This window comes from Gymnogyps californianus, chromosome 1, assembly GCF_018139145.2.
Source record: "Gymnogyps californianus isolate 813 chromosome 1, ASM1813914v2, whole genome shotgun sequence".
In the NCBI taxonomy this organism is placed as follows: Eukaryota; Metazoa; Chordata; class Aves; order Accipitriformes; family Cathartidae; genus Gymnogyps; species Gymnogyps californianus.
This window is the reverse complement of record NC_059471.1, coordinates 30105281-30127851: the sequence shown is the minus strand read 5'-3', so window position 1 is coordinate 30127851 and position 22571 is coordinate 30105281. Positions and strand designations below refer to the sequence as shown.

Genomic DNA, 22571 nt, shown 5'->3' with positions numbered 1-22571 from the left:
ACAACACAACCTGTCATTATTTTAATTCTTGCTTTCAAATGAAATGTCTGCCAGTCTGTATGTTGAAATAATGTATTATTAACAACTACAATAGTAATACCTAGATCTAATATACAGCTTTTTATCTATAGACCTCAACCTTTTTTTAAGCCTGGAATGAGATTTTGTTCCTTTTAAAACTCACAGAGCTGAGGTAGAAGTGGCTGAGGCAAGATTAAACAGCATTTATACCTTCTCACTGTTGGGCCGCTTGACAGATGATACTATAATGATACAGCTCTTCTAGCCTCTGAGTGCCACTGACTCACAGCCCAGCATCTATGCAGTGCTTTGTGCAGACTCTCGCACTGCACCCAAAACTTCCCCTGTTCCAACAGGAGGAGGCTTACGGCTTCCTTCCACAATTCCTGCAGAAGGATCCTTCCCTGGGTGAGATATGAGGCTTTTAGTGCCCTTTCCCAGTCAGGTCTTCATATCTAATGCGAAGAATGTGGAAGACTGGTGAGGATTTCAATCACCGTAATTTTTGGTTCTTTTATGTGGAGATATGATACAGCATGAGAACTCTTTTGAGGGAGATCTTCCTAGCTGGATTAGCTTTTTGACATTCAGTAGGCACTGCTAACTAGACACCTTGGCTCTGGAACTATGACTTTTATATTTTGAAAAGACAAATACACAGGTAAACAAAATGTTGCTAAACACTTATTTCAGATCTTAGGTTATTTTAGACTTTTTATAACCTTAGTATATGTAGCCTTGGGACATCCTGTAAGCATTATTTTGTCTCTTAGATTCAGAGAGAGGTAGGACAGTTTTACTTGTCCCTATCTTAGAATCAAAAAGCCATTGGTGAAATTCCGAGTCGGGGATAGGATTGAGGCCCTCATTTGAACTCCCATTCCAAACCTTGGCCAGAACACCATTCATCTTCCTCCTCGATATAGATTTAACATCAGCTGTATGATTTAACTCTAAATGTCTGTAGGAACGGTAACTAGCGATCTGCGGTCAGATGGTGGGATGAAAGAGAGAGCAATTATATTCTTTAATGTGTTAATCCAGTTTATTTAAGTGTGTTCAAGAAATTATGCTAAGTCGCTTAATTTCTTTTTTCATTTGTTTGCAGGTCTACTTTACCTGTAGTGCTGAGCTATTGTGATAGTTTGTTTTTTATGACTTGCGTCAAGCATGAAGCTTTCAAAACCATGTGTCAAAGGTGAGTTAGTTCAATAATATTCTTATTTGTATACGTCCCTAAAAATACCGTACGTTTACAGGGGAAGTTTTCATCACTTAATTGAAGGCTCAGCTCTGTTGATAAGTCACAGTCCTGAGTAAAGGATGTTGTGAAGCAGTATGCACTCCTGCAGGGAGCTCTGAGATTTTCTCCCAGTGCTCTCCAATATACTGAGGAAGTGTGCGTACTGCACCAGCTTTTAAAATAGTGCAACCTGATCCTTTCTTTACAGCTCAAAGGGTGGGGGTGGGGAGCGAAGGTGAAAGAATAGTAGCCCAGATCCTCCTTCCCATTTTGGGTCTGGTTTTCTCTGTTGATTGAAGAGAGCATTAATTGTGCATGACCGTTATGAGAAAGGATCCTTTGCTCTCACCCTTCACAGTTCTTGTGACATAGGCCAGGTTTAATCTAGTTCGTGTTAGGAGAAACTAAGTATACTTACAGGCTTATAATGAGCTTCCCCCTCATTTTCATTTTCCCTCACTGGTATGTAAATCATTGCTTGTAAGGGATAAAAATCTGTAGGAGTTACGAAACTGAAGTGATTGCACTAATGTGGAGCTCCTTCTAGTTAGTCTGTAGTGTTTATTGCACTGTTTAGTGTTGTAAAACTAAAATGAAATAAACTCCAAATTGAAAGAGACTGAGATTTCTCTAACCAACTAATAAAAGTAAAATTGATGAACTAAAGTAAATTACTAAACAAATCTTTACAAACAAGGATAGACAATGTGCAAGTCAGGAAATCAGTTTGTTGGAGTTTCACTTGTGGGTAGGGATTTAAAAGTTATCCAGATATAGTAGTTCATAGATTAACTTGGAAAGACTACCAAAATTAATATTTGGTCAGTAGTTATGACAGCCAATCAGTACACTGTCATACAGTGGAATCTTTGTGAAATTTATTATTTTATAAGAAAGGATGTTCATGCACATACACATTCAGCCAGAAACAAGGATACTAAGAGTCCTGAAAAAGTACAGTGGTTTTGATATCGTTTTGCCAGCTAGTGTTGCCTATTTTTTGGTATATTTATTTTTTACTTCTTCGTGCAGTCTAAAGGGCATATTTCTCATCTGATGAACTATTACTGATTTCCTAATTTCCATTCATCTTTTCCAAAAGATTTATTTGCAGCTGTAATCCATGCTGAGAGCACTTTTTTAGTCTGTGCTAGGTGTATCTTGTGTACACATTATGTACACATTTTAAAGTAATGCCCTGATTAGCTAATATCTTCTATACATATGTAGTATTCAGAATGTTAACTGTACATGTAGAAAATATTCATGAAAACTACTACAGTACTTTAAAATATTCTGGAAAATATATTACTTTTTATGAAGCATTAATGCCAAACTTGAAAACTGTTCTATTAGACATCCATCAATATAGCAGAGGATAAGACTCAGAATCCAGAAGTAGATTCAAGAGAAGGAACTGAGGAAAACAATTCTTCTCATTTCCAGATACTAGAAATGAAACCTGCATAAAGATTTCTCCAAGAATGCTATCAGTCTTCAGTTAGAAGGGTCATGCCATCACTGGCTAGCTGCTGGAAGGAAGAGAGAGTTTTCTTTTCTTTGCCACTTTCCATAAAACACCAGTTACTATAAAAGGATAGCTGGAACTGTGCTGCTTTCTTCCTGTGCCTCAGGCTCCATTTTTTAAAACTTTTTTTCTCCCCCTGTATCTTACCCACTGTGAATAACTACTGCACTTTCCTGCTGTTAATAGTTTTGTCATATGGCTGCAACAATATAAAATGGACATTTCGGATAACTTAAGAGCTGGGTACAGGCTTCTAAAAAGCAGTAACTGGACTTGCAGTCTTGTTAGTTATGCATGGCTGCTGCTTGTTAAAGTGCTACTGTGCAAAAGCTGAAACACTGGAACTGCCTGCTTGCAGAACCAGGAAGACTATGCTGTCTGTATCTAGTCAAATTTCCAAATGTAAGTTAGTAACACCCTTTACAACTGAAAAGATAGAAATGTGTTTAGTTTTAAACGAAAGGTGTAGAAATTCATAGCATAGGCCTTTATGGTCACCAGAGAAAACTGCTTGTTATCATTAGGAATTATGAGGCTGCGTTTTTTAAAAGAACTGGGGGGTGAAGTACAGAATTACATTAAAAAAAATTAAAAACTATCAGACACCAAATGGTACAATCAGAGTGGTCACAGATACAATACTACAGCAGAAGTTGACTGATAATCTTTTTCAAGTGTGAAAAGGGAAAGGAATGGTCATTCAGATAATCATATGCTAAGTTACTCATTTATGTAATTGAGGTAATCAAAAGAAAAGCAGACTTAGATAATAATAAATAAGCCTTATTTTTATAAAACAAAAAAAATATTATCTTGATCTTGCAGACCTAAAAAGCCTTTGTATTGTAACATAAAATTAAGTAAAAACTACATCCTGCATAAATTGAAATACAGGTTTCAACCTCCCAGTGAGTTAATACAGTTTCACTTTTCTTTGTACTCTAGTAACCCAACTCTACTCTCCAATGCTTTTTGATAGTTAAACTAGAAGGGGCTATTAATGTGAGGAGATACGTATGTGTGTATGCATATTCATATATGTATTCCTTAATGGATTAATTTAAGATGTATATGTAATACAGAGAAAGTATGCTCATATCTTATTTGCTGAACAGTAATACCTTTACATGTGGGATATTGAATTGACATTTGCTTATCATCTCTGGGAGTGTGACACATCTGCAGAACGATTAATACCAATCCCAAGGCCAGAATTTGCGAGCAAAGTGGGTTTGAGGTACACAGGAACTTAGCTCACTGTGATGGGAGTGGGCTCCAGTTTCTGTGCCTCAGTCTATAAGCCACGTCCCTACCCAGGCTACTTTTCCAATCCACCTAGTATTTCTACCCACCTTTTGTTTTCAGAAAACTGACAGTGTTGGGGTTCGCTTTATACTGTTGCCACTTTGATTTCTTTCTGTGACAAGCTCCAGAGCCGTAGAAGCAGCCTGGCAGCAGCACTCGAGCTCCAAGTGCAGCAGAACTAGGGAGCCCTCCAGGAGCCAGTTACAGCTCTCGGTCACTGGCCAACCCATTGCTTGTAGAAGTTAGCATGCTTAAGTTGACATTGATCCCTCAAGGGACTAGCTACCAGCTAAAGAAAACTGGAGCACAGGGCTAGCCAAGCATAGATTCTCTGTGACCCTGTGTCAGGACCTGTGATCCTGTTGTAAAAGCCAGCTATGTTACCTCCTTGCCCTCTGAGACTCCCAGGGAATCCCCAAGTAAAGGGGAGGGGAGTTATTTACATCTCCTTCGTGTCTCCGTCCCAATCTTTTTGGGTTTTTTTTTTGTTTTTTTTTTTAAAAACAAGAGATGATGGAATACCTTAAAAAGGCATATTTGTTCCCTTATGAAGGCTTACTACAACGAAGCAAGAATAATTTGCCCCATTAATTATAGATAATGGAAAATGTGTAAGTATCTATGTGGTTAAAGAAGTGAGCGTACTGTCATTGACAGTATCATGATTGTTGTATACAGCCTGGAAAGGCAGATGCATTTGAAATTTTACTGGTAGGTCAGAATATTTAGAAGCCAGGAGATCTATAAAGTCTAACTATTAAATATACTGAGGGTAGAAATGCTCATTTGCTTGTGCAGAGGAAATAGAGCAAAGATACACCACAGCAGAGAAGGCTAGCAGGACAAAGGAGATACTATTGACTCATTCCAGACTGCCGACTTAGCAGCTCAACTTTGTTTCCTTTTAACTTTTGTAACAGTAGGAGCTCAAAGCTTCTCAGTCTATTTTCTGCACAAATAGAAACACCCAGACTTCAAAAAGTAATACACTTTGAAGAAACCCAAACCATTAACACATTAAAAACTGTGTGTACTACTAAAGAGGGGTTCACGGTTACTTGAATTTTGCAGTGAGTAAATGCTGATGGTTTAGTAATAATTTTACACTGCTGCATTCTGGCAAACAATTCTCGACAAGTATCAGTTTGTAAAACACTTTTTGTTGTTTTTAGTGTGATACGGATTTATTGACTTTGCAGTGGGTAAGTACTACTCCAATATTTTCACAGACTGAGTAAAAACCACCCACTTTTTCCCCCCCAGCAGCATATTGCAACAAGTTTCTAACCCTATGACATTACACTCGTAACACGGAGGAAAGCATACAATGTGTGAAATTTAGATTTTGTCCTCGGTGCTTAAATCTATTTCCCATTTAAAAAAAAAATATCAAAAACCAAAACCAAAAAACCCAGCTTTTTGTTGTCCACTCTGGACAATTAAGTGTTCGAGGCCATCGATATGACAGCTTCTACGCTCACGCCTTCCCTGTGCCGAACCCTGTCAGGAGCATGTTCTCGGGCAGGAGACCGGCCCCTCGCGTCCCACCTTGCCTCCCGGGGGGGTGCGCAAGACTTGAGGCAGCGGTTTCACTTCACAGGCATCCCACGCTTACAAATACACCTCGCCTCTCACAAGAAATCGCTCCTCGAGCGTTTAGTGGGCGCTTAAAACGTCATAACACGTCATAAACGCAAATTAATCGGCATCATGTAAACCACCCTAGTACTGGAGCGTATAAGTTTGATTGAACTTTTGAAGTATTTAGTCTTGGGTTCGGCTCCCCTCCCCCCCCCCCCCCCCAGCGCACGGGGGGGTGAGGGCTGGGGGGAAAGGCGGGCGGGGCGCCCGTGTTCTGCCTTGGCGTCGGGGGCCGCGCCCCCCCCCCGTTGGCGCGGCGGGCTGTCACTCAGGCGACGTCACAATACGCCTGTGTGAGTGCTGTAAACACTCGGGCGGGCGTGTGTGTGTGTGTGAGTGACGCGGGGGCGCGCCTCCCCCCCCCCCCCCGGCTCGGGCTTGCGCCCGAGCCGGGGGGGGGGGGGGGGAGGCGCGCCCCCGCTTGTTTCCCTGCGCGCATGGTAGCGGCACGAAAGGTAGCATCACTGGAGCAGGGGATGATGTAATTCTCCCTCCGGCCAGTAACTGCCTGCGCTTGCACCGATCCGACTGGCAAAGGGGGGGGTGTGTGTGTGTGTGTGTGTGTTGGTGTTTTACGCGTGATCGTATCCGCATCTCCTGACCGTGCACCCCCCCCTTTAAACCCCGCTCCGCTCATCATTCCCTCCCCCCCTCCCCCCCCGCACCGGGGCGCGGAGGAGGGAAGAGGTTGGGGAGGGGGGTGGGGGAGCCCCGCGTCGTGTGTGCAGGGTAAACACGCCGGTGAGCGCCGCGCCGAGCGGTAAACAAGCCTAAGGTGCCCTCCGCCGCACGGCAACTTGCTGCGGGCGGGGTGTCGTGTCCCCCCCCCCGCCGCGTACACACACAGGCACACACACACACACTTCCCCCTAACAAAAGCCCGTTTAATATCAGCGTCAGCTTTTGTTCGGCGGGCAGCGGCAACCGTCCCCTCTCCCGATCACCTTATTTCACCGGTTCCACCCCCCGCCCAAGTCCGCGGGTCCCCCACGCCCCGTCCCCCGTGCGCGCATCCCCGCTCGCTCCGTGGCGCTGCCCCCCCCCCCCCCACTGCACTAAGCGCCTTCAAACCCCCCCTGTCCCCGGAGCGCCTGGTCCCCCCTGCCCGCTCTCTGGGGCAGCAGGCAGGTAGGCGAGCAGGCACCACCCCCCCCCCCCCGCCCGTAGAAAAGGCAGTAGCTAAATGGCACTTACTGTCAGAAGAGGAGGGGGGGGGGGAAGCCCTTCTCTCGGTGCAAATGCAAAATAGCCACTCGCAGGACGTTGCCGGCATAGGAGACAGCGAGGAAAAAAAAATATAAATAATCTTCCAGTAGCGGGGGAGGGGGGAGGGGGGAGGAGGGAGGATTCGCCTTTTAACCGGAGAAAAATAAAGAATAACCGTGTGTGTCCCCCCCCCCCGGTTGCCTTTTTTGTGCAGTTTCAGCAAAGCTGCGAGGAAGTTGGTCCTTTTGTTCCACTATTTATAGATTGCGTCAACATTGCGAAAAGGAGAAGGCGGAGCGGTGGCACTTACTCCTCGCCGAGGGGTGGTGGTGGAAGATATCGGGGTGGAGGGGCGGGGCGGGAGGGGGGACACATACAAGCCCGGCGCATACAAGCGACCTCAGCGCTCTCCCCACCCGCCGCCGCAGCCGCCCCGAGCACACGGGGAGGGGGAACCGGGCGGTGCGGCGGCGGCGGCGGCGAACCGCGCTGCTTCCCCGCCCGGCTGCCGCCGCACAGCACCGCCCCGCGGGCGGCGAGGCGAGGAGCGACGAACCGAGCGGCGGGGGGCCCCCCGCCGCTCGGTTCGTCGCTCCTCGCCTCGCCGGTATCCTCCACCTCCATCCCCCGGTAGAACCTGTTGCGACCCCTCGGTTGGGAGTTCCGAGGGCAGGTGCACGCACCGTCCAACCCCCTTTTCTTTCCGAAGTGGCCGAAGGGTTAATTCGGGAAGCCGAAGGGAAAACATTTTAAAACCCGGGGGTCGTGGAAGTTAGAAGTCTCTTCTCCTCCACCACCCGAGAAGGAATGGGGGGTGGGGGGGAGGAACCGGCGCTTTTCTGGCCGAAGGCCAATGTTTCTAAACTGAATGTAAACAAAGAAAACTGCAAACACCAGAGGAGGGCCTTCCACCGCCGCCAAGGCTGGGGAACGTGTTCCCAAACGGGTGCCGAGCTTTGCCCACCCCCCGTTTCCCTCTCCGTCCTGAGCGCCCACGGTCACCCCGGCCACCGCCCTCGGGTGCTGCGGGACGGGGGGAGCTTTCCACCGGCGGGGACGGCGCAGGGTAGCAAGCCTCCAAAAGAAAAACACAAAAGCGTCTTTTTTTTTTTTTCTTGCTTTCAACTCGGGTTTTTTTGGGTTTGTTTTTTGGTTTGTGTTTTGGTTGTTTTGTTTTTTTTTTTCCCGAGAGCGAGGGCTCGCCCCTCCCGCCCCGGGAGGCAGAGCCGCCGTGCCCCGGGCGGGCGGAGGCCGGGACCGGGCTTGCCCGAGCCTGCCGGGCGCTCCCGGCTCCGGCCTCGGGGCTCCGTGGAGCTGCTGGTGCTGCTGCTCGGGGAAACATTCACGGGACTCCTGCTCCGTTGGCAAAACCTTCTATGTTTAGACGGGAAATCCTCGCTTGCTAGCACCAAGGCCGGCGGGGTGTCACTGCGGGGTTAGGAGCTGGAGGGAAGGAGGAAGGCTGGAGGCGTGCGTGACCGTGACACCGGTTGTGTGATCGCCCTAAAAACACCCGTGATGGACACGCGGGCGATGCGTGCGCCCAGCAGAAATACAGCCGTCGGACCGGGCGAGGTTTGGATTTTTTTCCCCGCTCCTTGCTTTCGTGAAAGCTATGGGCGGATGATTTCCCCTCTTAGTTACGCTTCGTGACAACGGATGCCTTCCCGATGATGATTTTCTGGGGGAGAGTGCGAGTCCCTCGGAAATCTCCCCCTCCCGCCCCGCCCCAGCCCACGCACGGCCCCTGCTTGCTGCGGCGGGACGCTGGGGAGCGGGGAGCGCAGGTAATGGTTGGGGAGAGCTCCGAGTGAATAAAATAAAATCCGTTAGTGTGGTTCCTTTCTTGAAGCGTCCCCTGATCCCGGGCTTTCCTCGCCTCTACAACTTTGTGCTTCGCAGCGAGGTCTCCGTCCCACTTCGCTGCTCTTGCGACAGAACACGACGCTTGCTCATCCTCCGTGAGCTCTCCGTGGGGACTGCGGCTACTCTTTTCCTGCTCTGCTATGGTTAAAAAAAAAAAAGAAAGAAAAAAAAGAATAAAGAAGGAAAAAAAAAAGAAAATAACGAATATTGCGTAGTTCGAAGACGGACAGTGTTCAGTGTCACTCAAAAGACGGATCGTCTTTTGCGTACAAAACCCGTGGCAAAAGTGAACTCTTTTAATAGCACTTTAACTGATGGTGTAAAAATTGACTGGTGGTGGAAAGTACTAAATAGTGGTAATAAAGAATAGATCCAAACTGTGAACCGTGAATAAGCCTTCCTGGAAAGAACTGAACTGAATAGAGAGTAGGTAGGCAATTCGCTTGCTTCTTCTCTGAAAATTTAGCAGAAAATGGGAGTGTGACGCGCTGGCACAATTTTTTGTTTTTTCTCCCCCCTTGAAACACGCCTCTGAGACAAAAGATTAAAAAAAAAAAAAAAAAGAAGTAGCGTTGTGATGGAGATGGGCGAGGGAAGATAAAAGCGAGAGGTGCAACGTGCGAGTACCAAAGAGCGGGCATGCCTGCCCCGAGCGCTGCCCGCTTCGCCGCAGCCCGATGGCTCAGAGCCGGGGGCTGAACTTCGGCGAAAGCCACGGCGTTCAGAAATGTTGCAACAGCACTTTGGAAGTCTCTAAAGAAAAGCTGAATTGTTCGAACTTAGGTAACTTAAGGAAACTCGTTATGACCTACATTGCGTTTCTGAGTCAGCAGCCAGCAGCTGCAGCCCCAGCCCCGGCGGGTCCCTCCGCGCTCCCGCCGCCACCCCGCACCCCGCGGGCGGAGCCGCCGCCCCCCCCCCCCCCCCCGCCTTCCCGCCTCCCCCCCGGGCTCGCTGCTTCCCGGGTTTACAAATAAACTCGCCTAGATCGAGACGGTTTCACTTCTGCCGTCAGGAATGCCTCCGCGTTTTGGGTTGGTTTTTTCTTTTTTTTGCATGTTTGCGGACAGAGCAGTGTGCCTGCTTCGGTGGTGGTTTACCGGCTGGTTTGTGAGGAGGAAAGATAATTTAAGCGGAGGACAAGGGTTTTTTTCCAAGTTTTTAAGAGCTGTACTTTGTTTTCCGAAGGGATACCGATTGTTCCCTGCACCGGGCAATAGATGCCTTATAGGGAAAAGTTACTACGTGTTGCACACTGCTTTGCTCTTAAGATAGACAAGGAAACTCTGAAGTTCCTATCAAAAGCTTACCAAACAGCTTTCCATATTCCTTCTGTAATGTAACATAAAAGTAGCAACGATTAAGCTCCAAATGTCCACATTCTCCAGACTCATAGTTTAATCCAGTTTGCAGCGAGCTCGGACAGTTACACCGACCTTTTATTAAACGCACGGTCGGCATCAGGGGAAGAACCAAGAATGTTTTAACATCTTGATTAAAGTAATCTGTGCGCGAAGTTACCGCATCACCCCAGCCGGGCGAGGGACTGGGAAAATCAGCCAGTCAGCTTTCTTTTATATTCAAAATGACGAAGGAGTCGAGATGAAATGACCTCAAAAAACTCCGCCTTTTGGAAAGAAGCGCTTGCTGCCTCTCCCTTGCCCCCCGCCGCTCCCCCTCAATTCTCACTTCTTATTTATCGACACGCCGTTGACATCAGCAGGCAAACTGAAACGACAAAAGTCAGCTCCAAACGCCTGGATTTCCCGGTCAGGCGTTTACCGGGTTTGCACACCGCTCCGGGCGCTGCTTTTGGTATTATTATCACTGATAGTTTTTTGCAAACTTTTAGGATTTTATGGGCCAAGTACGGCAACTCACCGCACTTCAAAATGGGACGGAGAAATCAAATCCAATTTCCTCTCCTTTATTTTTAAAAAAAGAAACTTTCACGGCAGTGGTGGGGAGTTGATTTGATGCTCTTTACTAACAACTTTCAGCAGCTGTGCGTTTCCTGCAATAGTGATATTTCAGTCTCCCTTCTTAAGAAACTAGCGAAATTTGGAGATAGCGATCGAAAGCAGCTCCCCGTTGCCCCTAAGCAGGGAGGGGGGCAGGAAAACGCCGGCTCTGGTTTTAGGGGTCGGGGAAAGGTTGTTTCTCGGTGGGGAGATGGCACCTCTCCAAGCCCCGGTTCCCCTACCAGATGGGTTTGCAGCTGGACACGGGGGGGGCGTCCCCGCTGCCTCACCGTGGGGATGAGCCACGGTCGCGCAGCCACCTCCGGCTCCGCGCTAGGCGGGTGCTGCCAGCCATCACCGAATAAAGTCAACGCCTTCGCCTGCCTGATTTTTTTTCAAAGAACCCCCAAAATTCCCCCGTGGTGTCACGGAAAGAGAGCGGTGGTAACCGCCACTTCAGAGCTCTCCTTGCCCACAAGCCCCAAACGTCAAAGGCAGGGGATAAAGCATTTGTGCTTAGGGAAGGGAAAAAAAAAAAGAAAAATCAGATCTAGCTGGGGAGGAGAGGGGCGTGAGGGAGGAGGGGGTGAGAAGGGTTTTGGCTGTGCCGGGGCTGACACGGTGCGTCTCCACTTCCAGCGAAGCGGGAGCGACTCCGGCATCCCGCTCTCTTCCTCGGCGATTTGCTTGGGAGTTCTCCGGGAGCCCCGCGGCTTCCCCCGTGCTGCAGCCCCCCCGGGCTCTGCGGGGCAGCCCCGGGACCTGCCGACCTCCCCCTGCCCCTCGCTCAAATGCCTCCGGAGGGCTTGGACAGCCCCGCAGGGGGTCGAGGGCGGGCGGCGGAGCCCCCTCCGTTCCCCCAAATCGCTCTCCGTGAGGTCAAGCCCACAGAATGGGCTCGAAAAGCGAGATTTTGGGAAACCTGTGGAGGGAATGGACGTGATCTGCGCGTCAAAGCGAAGCTGAAGGATCAGCAGCCGCAGTTAACACCAGTCACTTTTACCGAGATTTTGGGGCTTTTTTTTTTCGGTCTGGAAACTTGTTTTGGGTGTGTCTAGAGCAGCGTAATTTCGTAATTATTTTTTCAGACACCGTTGTCTATATCCAGCGTGTGCGACCAGGTTGTTAAAGACTGGATGATTTTTGCTCGTACCAGCTGGATCTCTGCAAGATTTAATTAACCCCGTACGCCTCATCACGTTTCTTTTACCGAACAAACTAGCTATCTGGGCAGCCTGCGGTCAGCTCGGTACTGCTCTGTATTGCAGGACTCAAAAGGTACGATGCAATGTATGCAAAATGATTGTAGCCTTTCAGGATGTTACCGAGGTTAAATGAAAGTCCCGGAACGGTAAGGGCAAAAAACTGGTAGCTGTCCAAGAACAAAATCGTTATTTTTAATTGAGTCGAGGTTTTGGTTTTGTTTTGGTTTTTTTTTTTCTTTTCTTTTTCTTTCCTAGCGTAGCTGGAATTTGTTCGGTGTAAATTAGTGGAGGCTTTAAAACGTGCTCGTCACGATTGACTGGCGGGAGGATATATACAGCAAATAATGACAACCCTTCGCGAAGGAAATACAGTAACCTGGGTTTGGATAGCGGTGTCCCAGCGACGACGTGTCTTTTCCGGTTTTTTTTTTCTTCTTCTTTTTCTTTTTATCTTTTCTTAATTTTTTTTTAACTTTAATTATTTCAGAGCTGTGGCCGGGAGCAGGGGGTGTCATTTCAGAAATGCTCCCCGTGGCCCCCGAGCCGCCCCTGGCCGGAGAGGGGCTGCCGGGCACCGGGGCCGGGGGCACGGGGAGCTCACTTCTCTCCAGCCGCAAATATTAAGTTTCTCTCCCCTTTTCGTTCCCCAGTCCAAAGATTTGGCTGATAATAACTAAAGCTCTGTGTGACGGCTCGCTTTCTTGCCAGGCTCAACATCTAGCTCATCCCCTCGATGTCAGGTTTCTCGGCGTCCCGTTTTCGGACACCCTTTTTCTCGGAGATGTCCCCAAGCCCATATTTTTATGTGTCCCCCCCTGTCCCTCTCCCGCCCCAGTGGCACCGGGGCTACCGGTTTCGTCTCTTGTCAAACTTTGCGTAGATCTGGGTGTAAATTCAGGTAGTTTGAGCGCTAGAGACGGCTGTGTTATCTTCCTATTTGGCATAATTAAATAAAGCAATTTTAAATCTCGTCGTTGAAGATACCACATGCAAATACTCGGCACCTTGGGTGTCTGCTGGTACTTTTATTTCTCCCGGCACATAAGGAGTTATTTAACATATAGAAAGAAGCGAAGAATCACCTCCTTTTAGCAGCAGGTCAAACGGTGCAATTAAGCAAAAAAGTTCAGAGAGTCGGGAAAAGCTGGAATATCGCTGTAAAAAAGCAGCAACAACTGTGGTTTTTTTCAAATGTAACCGCCTTTTGGACTTGAGGTAGCTGCTGCTTCTCGGTTCTTTACTCGTCCGAGGAAGATAACGAGCTCCCGAGGGGCCCGATTCTGCTCCCAGGGCAGTTACCAGTGGCGGGGCCGGGTGCCGGAGGGGGGACCTGGCACTGAAGCCATGTCTACACTCAGCTCTTGGTCGGGCGAAGCGGGGTGGAAAGCCGCTGGCAGCCCGCTGCAGATCTGCTTTCCCAGGCTAGTTTTGGCTTCCGGGAAAATGAGTAGTTACTGCAAAATGTTCGAACTGCTCAGATGGAAACTTTCCGGTGTATTGGAAATACGTAAAGACAGAAACGATCATGAGACCAACCTCGAAAAGTAACTTCTGACTCCCTGAAAAGCAAGAAAAACTGTCAGGACCCGGTAGTTAATGACAGTCATTTCCATCCCGCTCCGCTGAAACCAAAACGTTGTGTGTTTGGGGGAATTTCTGACTTTCCTTTTCCATCACCCTTGGAGAGCGGGGGAGCCCTCCTGTAACCACCGCCTGTCCCGTGGTGCATGGTCCCGCCGAGGCGCCGTCTCCATTGCCCGCAGGTTTCCCCGCGGGGCAGCGGGCGAGCCTCCCGGCAGGGGGGTCCCCCCGCGGCCGGTATTCGTTTTTCCCCGCTCCCCCCGTGCCCCCTTGGCCGCCCTGTGCAGGGCAGAGGGACCGGGCACCGCCGGGCGCTGCACCGCCACCGCCACCCGCTGCCACCTGCGCTGCGCTCCCCAGCCGGGACGAGCAGTTCTGCAGGGTTGCAACTACTTTCAAGTCATTAGTGCTTCTTAGTTGTTGGTTTTGTTGTGTGTGGTTTGGTTTTTTTTTAAATTGTTTCTCTGCACCAGCCTCTTATCTTTTTCTCGCAGACACTCGAGCCGGTGGAACCAGTGGGCGTGCAGGCAGTTGCGGCAGCCCGGAGATCTCGCTTTTCTCCTCCTCTCCTCTAAACGCTGCAGTTAAAATGCTGGCAGTGTGGTGATTCGTCTCCAGCTGCTGCTGCTGGTCAGTATTTACCACCAGACAGTCATTTATCTCCTGGGTTCAGCTTATTTTTTTTTTTTTTTCCGGGAGGAAAATGCAAAAGAAATTTCTGTTCGGCCATTTTCTGCAAACTTGACACCCCGAGCTGCGGATTTGTCCGTGCTCGGACTTTCCTGGGGGAGCTGAAGCGTTGCTGGCGTTTCCCTGCGCACGGTAACTCTGCACACACTACAGCTGGGCTGCAAAGCAACTTGTGGGTCCCATCGGCAGAGCCCCCGGCGCCTTTTCCCGTCTCTGTGGCAGTGGCCATGAGCTGTCCCGGGGCACGATTAACCCTTCCCGTAGCCCTGGGACTGTCACCGAGGGGTGCATTCGTCGAGTCCCTCCGTTTCGTGCCGCCTGGCTGGTACACGAGAGGCGACCCTCGCCCTCAGGCGACCCGGGGGACGCGTGGGAGGAAGATGGGTACCCGCGGAGGAGCAGTGGCAGTGCTGGGACACTGCTGGTACTATGCTGGGACAGTCTACGACTCTGCTGGGAAAGTCTGGGACGGCGCTGGGACAGTCTGTGACTGTGCTCGGGCAGTGCTGGGACAGTTGGGGCGGTGCTAGGACAATGCTGGGACAGTGCTGGGACAGCCTGGGACTGTCCTGAAAACAGTTAAGATAGTGCTGAGACATCCTGGGACGGTGCTGGGACTGTGCTGGGACAAAGCTGGGGCAGGCTGGGACTACCGTGGCACAGTCTGGGACAGTACTGGGACATCCTGGGACTGCTGGGACTGTGCCGGGGCGGTGCTGGGACAGCTGGGGCAGTGCTGGGCAGGCTGGGAGAGGGCAGCGCCAGGAGGAGCGAGGAGCCGAGCCGGGTCGGGGGCAGGCGGGGCAGGGGAGGGCAGGCAGGGAGGGGGGAGCTGCCTGCGGCACCGCCGCCGCACCTGGGGCCGGGCCGCGGTGGGGCTGAGCCTTGGCCTCGGTTTCCCCCGCTCCTAGCGGAGAGCGCACCGGGGACACCCGCGGCCGCGGCCCCGGCCCCGGCCCCGGCCCCGGCCCGCCTCGCCCTCTGGGCGGCCGCTGCGGAAGGTCCGTGCGGGGAAGGGCTGGCCTGCGGGAGCTGGCCCCGGGCTCCTTACAGCCAGCCGCCGCCTCTTTCCGTGCTCTCCGGTAACACGGGGCTGCCGTGCTGTCGTCCTGCGGCGTTCAAGGAGTGTGCGCATCCCGCATCTCTTCCATGTGAAAATCAGTATCTAGCCCAGAGCTCGAAAAGACGGCTGGTAACATCAACCCCTTCTGGTTTCTCTACAGCTGCACCCAATACACCTTGTGGTTTCCTCCCTCGTTTTTTGGTGTGTTTTGTTTTGTTTTTTCCCCCTCCTGGAGACGCCGGGCCGCCGCCCCCCGCGCCACCGGCTCCGGTCCGCCCATGCGGGTCGCCCGGAGCGGCACCGCCGGCGGTTCCCCCTCCAGCTCGGTGGCGACCCGAAATGCTCCCACTAACAGACCTCGTTCTGCCCGTTCTTTTGTGGTGCCAGAATCGGGCCCCTTAGCTGGAAACTAAAGGGCAAAAGACAAAAAACTGCCATAAACTTTTAAAAAAAAATATTTTTTAGAAGTAGAGTTATGGCTGCATCTCAGCCGTGGCCTTTTAGAGCTCCCAAGCAAACTGAAAGCTGCTGGAGTACCTTATGTGTCCGTGAGTGTGGGACAACAGTTCCAGGAGAGTAATTTAGACTTATTATATACAGTTATATGGAGTTATATCAAAGATATCAATACTCATCTATTAGAATTGAAAATTATTTGCACTCTGAAATGCCAGTTCCTCTGAAAAGCCTTTTTTCAGGCTTTTCAAAAAAGTTTTCTTCATTACTTTTGCTTAGAGATATAAAATGCAGTTCTTTCTTGGCCATGTGCATTTAGCGGACCAAATTCATTAAAGATGTGTGTTTTGTACAATCCCACAGGACAACTTTAGTCACTGGTGAAATTTTATTTGACTTGGCAATGTAACAGCAGGGATTTGACTCATCAAGATGTAAATTAAGAGTAAACAGAGAAAAAAAAGTTTCTCTGCATACATCTGCATGTATATTTCCTCATTTTAATAGATTAATTAATATCACTTCTCAGTCATAAATTAATAAGTGCTCTAGAGGGAATTCAGGGAAGAGTGACCAAAATGATTAGTGTACTAAAGGGCTAATGTATGGAGAAACTTTGTTCAATATCTGTAATGTACATCTGCATAGATAGAAATGAAAGTAGTTTGGGTAATGAAATGTATGTGTTTGTGGCTGGAGAGATTTGCAATGTGCAAACGTAATAGTACTGCTCCTGCTGAAGTGCTCACTCATACTGGCAATGCTCAGTGCTTAAGGACAATCCTAGGTTCCAGCCTAGAATTCAAACTGGTTTTGAGTTGTTGCTTCAAGGTATGCAAACTCTAGGGAGAAATGAGATTTCAGAAGCTTCACATGCCTGGCCTGTTGTATCACCTGACTCTACGTGACTTAATGGGCAACTATGTATTTGTCACTCTTCTGAGAGTCCGTATTTTCTCACTTATATCATAGCAATTGAAGCACTTGATTTGGGACTTTATATCCTACCTTAGAGGCTAGGTCCCTGAAGTCTGGATACGTAGCATCTAGCTTATAGGTACTGTACCAGTTATGTCTCTTTTTCCTTATATTGCAGTCATTCTTCCCCACAAAGAAACAAAAGAGTATTGTGGAAAACATCCAAAGCAGAAGAATGTGTCCTCAGGATTAGCATTTCTTCACTTTAATAGGTATTTTTAAAAATTTTTTTAATCAGCTGTTACACCCTGTTCTTATTTGTATGTTGCCTGCTTGGTTTATAAGCTTACTTGGGTAAGATCATTTTTGGGGAGTCCAGAAACCATCTAACTCATTATAGCAATTCTGTATACTGACTTACAGTTATTATGGAGAGTTGTATCATGCTTATAAAATGTGATAGTCATGTCATAGCCACAATGGCCTAAGGATGTAAGCAAGACAGATAAAAATTATAAAATGTTATATGAAAAGGAAGTCTTGTTAGTTATTAAAAGCATGCCAGTGTAAAATGATATTCAGAAAGTATTCACTCATCACAAAATAGTTACCTTATTTTAGTAAATGCAGCTTGCCTTTTATTACAGCTCAAGTGAGTGGCTCAACTATATGTGACACTACAAAAACTGTAATTAAGTTAACACAATCAACACATCTTTGTATAGACCCTTGCTTTCCACAGGTAACACACAACCGTTTCTAGTACACATTGGCTATCTCTGATACAGATTTCAGGAAACAGACCAGCAACACCCAGTTCACTGCCCAGAAGTTTATTTGGTTCAGAAACTTTGGCAAAGTTTTCCACAGGAGACTCTCATCCACCTGAGAGCATCTTGAATTATTTGGTGCTTGGGTAGCTCAGATGGGACCATAGGCCTGGATCCCCAAATGTCATCTGGGATCCTTGGGCATCTGACTCCTGTTTAAATATTTCTTGTGGGTAGTAGGAGGTAAGTATCCGAGTAGCTTTAGATTTTGAGCCTCATTTTTTTCTTATATCAAAGATCTCTCATTGCATCTGCAAACGTACATTTACTAGAAAGTAACCCTGGACAAGAATATCCTGCTTCTAATGAAGGGATTTCAGCTGTTCTGGTCTGGTGTCCTGCACTGCACTGTTAGAGATCTGAGCTCCATTTTATAATTGGCAGGAGGTGAGAGTATTTTAGAAGTGAATCTCTTAGTTCCTGAGAACAGGGGAGAAGCATCAGTCTGTTGAAAATGTACTTAGAGCCTCCAAGGTTAATCTCATACAACTTCATTTGGAAGGAAAAAGAAGAAATCCCAGAAACAGTGGAAGAAATTATGGGAGAGGGAAAGTAAAAAAAAGTGGGGTGGGAGGGCACAGCAAGAATGAGAAGAGGGAGGCATGCGTCTGAGATATCCAGGGTCATACATAAATCAATATATAACTGGGCAACTTACATAACGCTCTCAAAACTCATACTGTAGATAAGACGACAATAGAAAGAATCATAGTTGAGGGATATTCTCACAAGTATGAGTAGGTGGAAGTTTTGTGCTAGTCTTTGGTAGAAACTAGGTTCAGCTGCACTAGAACCATTCACTAATGCAGTGCTGCTCAGAAGGACTTATCTCAGAGCAGTTATTAAGTCTTTTAATCATTTTGAGGAAGAAATGACTTTTCATTGTTGTCATAATTAAAGTAGTTATTTTCATTACATTTATTCATTTATTTCTAAGTTTAGATGACTACTGCAGGAGCAGGTACAGTATATAATATACGTCTGACCGACTGGCCTATCTCAACATCCCAGGAAGATCAGCTGCTTGCCCACCTCATGCCAAGTTTGAGTGAAGAAATGGACCTTGTGTGGTCTCCCAAAGCTCAACAGATTGTGGGTCAATCAAGGGCTTCCTATCAGGCAGGAAGCAATCTGCACAGGGGCCTTCCCATAACAAAGAATGCCTTCCCAGAAGCTCTCAATGAGGAATTATGATTCATAGTACTCTGCCTGAATGTGTTTTATCATGCAGAAGGCAATTATGTGGAAATAGTTTAAAATACACAGGTTATTGATATTACATGGGTATGCATGCTAATTGTATCGGCTGATTGAAGAAACGAGACAAGGCTAATTAGCAGAATTAGGTTTTTTAACAGTAGCTCTGAACGTTCTCCTGCCAGAATTGCTGCCCTCAAAGAGCTTTCTAGAAAACATACGTGCACTTGCCACCTTACTACAAAAGTCATCTACTGGGAAAGTTTGTGATTGTCTCCACTCCTTCCTTTTGGAGCCCTACATCTCCGAGGAAGGAAAATAAGCATGTCATGTGAAAACCCCCTAAAGTTTGTACTTGATATTTTAACTTCCCTTTGCAAGGCAGCTGCTGCATTTGCACGTGTGGGAATCTGGTGAGCCATACAATCTTAGGCTGAGGATTTCTATTCACTAGGGATTAGCTGAACTGTTTTCCTAAATCAGTCACCAGATCTGGATTCCAAATTAACAAAGTGGTGCTGAGCAATAATGTAGACTCTAGGTAGCAGCTTTGCAAATTTATTCAATGAAAGCATTATAAAAGCAGGCTGTCTAACTGCCTTAGCTTTAGTGCAGTGAACTCTGAGAACTAGCGGACTTACTGAATTTATAACAAGTAAAAAGTTCAGGTTCATTCAGCTCCAAGGATGCTGAATGAGAAATGCTGGTCTTTGCACAATTATTGTAAACACAACTATTCACAACACAAAGTTTAGAAGATGCAGAATGACCGTATGCTAGAAAATAGTGTTAGAAGGGACCTCAGAGATCATTGAACCTCTCCCTATGTCCTGATGACCTGCTATCCCTCTGTCTTTTCCATTTGTCTAGCCTGTTCCTAAAGACATCCAGGGATGGAGATTTCACACACTCCTCATGCAATCTATGCCAGTGTTTAAGCATCCTTCATGTTGGAAGTCTTTTCTTGGCGTGTTTTCTGTAGTCGTCTGTAGACTAAACCATGCCAGTCCTTTTGCTTTTTCTTCATAGGTGTCATATTTTTTTTTGACCTCTGAAAATTCTTATCTCTCTTTTCTGAACTCTGTCTAGTTTCTCTTTTGCCATATCTCAAACTAGACTCAGTATTCCAGCTAAGAGCTTGCTGCTGATGAGGAAGCAAACAACTCAAGTCTCCTACAGGCTCTTTATGTATCCCACTGTCCTGGTTTCGGCTGGGATAGAGTTAATTTTCTTCCTAGTAGCTGGTATAGTGCAGTGTTTTGGATTTAGTAGGAGAATAATGTTGATAACACACTGATGGTTTTAGTTGTTGCTAAGTAGTGTTTATACTAAGTCAAGGATTTTTCAGCTTCTCATGCCCAGCCAGCAAGAAGGCTGGAGGGGCACAAGAAGCTGGGAGGGGACACAGCCAGGACAGCTGACCCAAACTGGCCAAAGAGCTATTCCGTACCATATGATGTCATGCCCAGTATATAAACTGGGGGGAGTTGGCTGGGAGGGGCGGATTGCTGCTCAGGAACTAACTGGGCATCGGTTGGCGGGTGGTGAGCAATTGCATTGTGCATCACTTGTTTTGTATATTCTAATTCTTTTAGTATTATTATTGTAATTTTAAAATTATTATTATTATTATTATTTTCATTATTATTATTTTTCTTCCTTTCTGTCCTATTAAACTGTCTTTATCTCAGCCCATGAGTTTTTTTTTTTTTTTTTGATTCTCTCCCCCATCCCACTGGGTGGGGGGACTAAGTGAGCGGCTGTGTGGTGCTTAGTTGCCAGCTGGGGTTAAACCACGACACCCACTATGGGGTTTGGGTTTTTTTTTATTTTTGTTGCAGCAGCGCAGTTGATTATACCCTGGCTGTGCTCCCCTAGCTCCTTTCTATGGGGCTGCTGTCTTGCCAATTCTTGCCTAGCCTGTATTTGTGCAGTGTGAAAGTGCAGGACTTTGCATATGTCCTTATTGATTTGCCACCTATTTTTAAGACTGTTTCTCCAATTTGTCAAGATAATCTGAATTTCAGTCCTGTCTTCCAGTGAGCTGGCAGCCTCTATTAGCATGGGATTATCTGCAGTAATGAATAAGCATATTTTATCTTCCCTCATTCAGGTTGTTAATGGAAATATTGAGAAGCCCCAAATTTAGCACAGATTCCTGGGGAATCCCACTCTATACATCCTTCTATTTCAATAACTAACCATTGATAAATGCTTGTAGTGAATGACTTCCCAGCCAGTTTGTACTTATCCTATACTAGTTTCCTCTAAACTGTGTTTCTCTGTCTTAGGTAGAAGAATAATACATGTCAGTGTCAAAAACAGTCAAGATGTGACACCTCCTGCTTCTTCCATCTGTTACCCTGTTGCAGAAGGAAACTAGATTAGTATGTCACCACCTAGTCTTATCCAGAAAAGACTATATACACTGAATTCAAGCCTTTATGAGGCCTGGAGCAGCAGTTTGCAAACTGTGGCCTCAAGTGAAGGCACTGCCTGTGAGGGGAGGCACCAACCTGACTGAAATCAAACCGGAGGAGTGGGGTTCACAAGCTGAAGTACATCTGTCAGGGTTAATGAGGTGTCACAGGCTGGGCAGGGGGGCTGCTAGAGCAATCCGGTGTGAGGCACCGCCCTAGAGCCTTTTTCCATCTGTCTTTTCTACAGGTGAGTATGGTGTCTTGAGACACTAGTGTTTGAGCCAAGTGACATTCAGATGCTATTTGTAGCAAAAGAAAACGAAAACAGTTGGATCTCTGGAACACACCAAAAGAAAAATAAACCATTAAAATATGACTTTCATTCAGATATGTAATGAAAATGCACAGAAGATGTCCTTCAGAGGGACAGGGGAAATACAACATGCAGCCAGAGATCTGAAACCTACAGTCATTAGCTTGACCATCCTTAGCAGGGCACGCCAAGATGAAACAAATATTAGGGAAAACTTGATACACATTAATATAATTTATCTTTAGAGGTGTACAGCATACACCATGTCACATCACACTTCTGTCTCAGAAGAGAGAAGTAGGTACTTTGAGTATATAATTCATCTAGTCTGTTTTAGAGAGGAGCTGCACTCATAAATACCCATTTGTGTAGAGCATGATCTGACAGGTCAGATGTAGACATTTGTATTTTATATGTCTAATGTTAAGTTATGCATTTCTTGCTTTTTGTGTCAGGTGCATAACAAATCACTTCTGGTCTCTTAATTCTTATGGGAAGAGGGGCAATATCTCCACATCGGGAATGCACTGTTAATTTGAATTTTAGGAAAGCTTGATATCAGCAGGGCGCTATTTAAATGTACAATATCTAAATGCCACCAATTATAACCCAAAATATAAGCATAAGCTTCTAATCTGCTGGATATATCACTTCTCTCGTAACTGCCATCATTCCTCTTGTTGCCTGGTTAAGAACTGCAGATTTAGATGAAGACTCTCCTAGCCCTGAAAAAATCTTAAGAAAGAGGAAGGCTTTATGACTCGCATTAGGGAGTTCCTATTAAGAAACTGCCACTGTCACAGAGCACAAAAAGCTCTTATCTGTGAGACATGGAAGTTAATCTCAATAGATTTCTAATACAGATTTACTAAAGAGTATTAAACATCTCTGCAGATACTAATTCAGAGTGTAAATCCAGTATCATGTAGTTCACTTCACTTGGTTGATCCAGATTAATTTTCTCAAAGTGCCTTGTCTAGACAAATCCTGAGCATGTCTTTGACCTGATAACAGAGCTAAACCGTCTGTACTACAGTATCTGTGGATCTGGATGGCGAGTGTCACTGATGGAGTTCCGGAAGACAGTGCCTGTCCCAGAGCCACTGGCTTCTACATTGCTACTTGAG

The 22571-nt window shown here is 47.1% G+C and overlaps 2 long non-coding RNA genes across 2 annotated transcripts in view; one reads left to right on the top strand and one right to left on the bottom strand.

Annotated features, from left to right (window-relative positions):
- The window catches only part of LOC127029307 (uncharacterized), a 42677-nt gene extending 35621 nt beyond the window's left edge, over positions 1 to 7056 (bottom strand). Inside the window, exon 1 of the long non-coding RNA XR_007768175.1 lies at positions 6933 to 7056. This is a non-coding gene — a long non-coding RNA (uncharacterized LOC127029307). The remainder of the gene's footprint in view (positions 1 to 6932) is intronic.
- Positions 7057 to 14121: 7065 nt separating this feature from the next.
- On the top strand, positions 14122 to 22244 carry LOC127024539 (uncharacterized). The gene is made up of 3 exons (XR_007767567.1): positions 14122 to 14187; positions 16863 to 16956; positions 21003 to 22244. It is a non-coding gene; the product is annotated as an uncharacterized LOC127024539 (long non-coding RNA).
- The last annotated feature ends 327 nt before the right edge of the window (positions 22245 to 22571 follow it).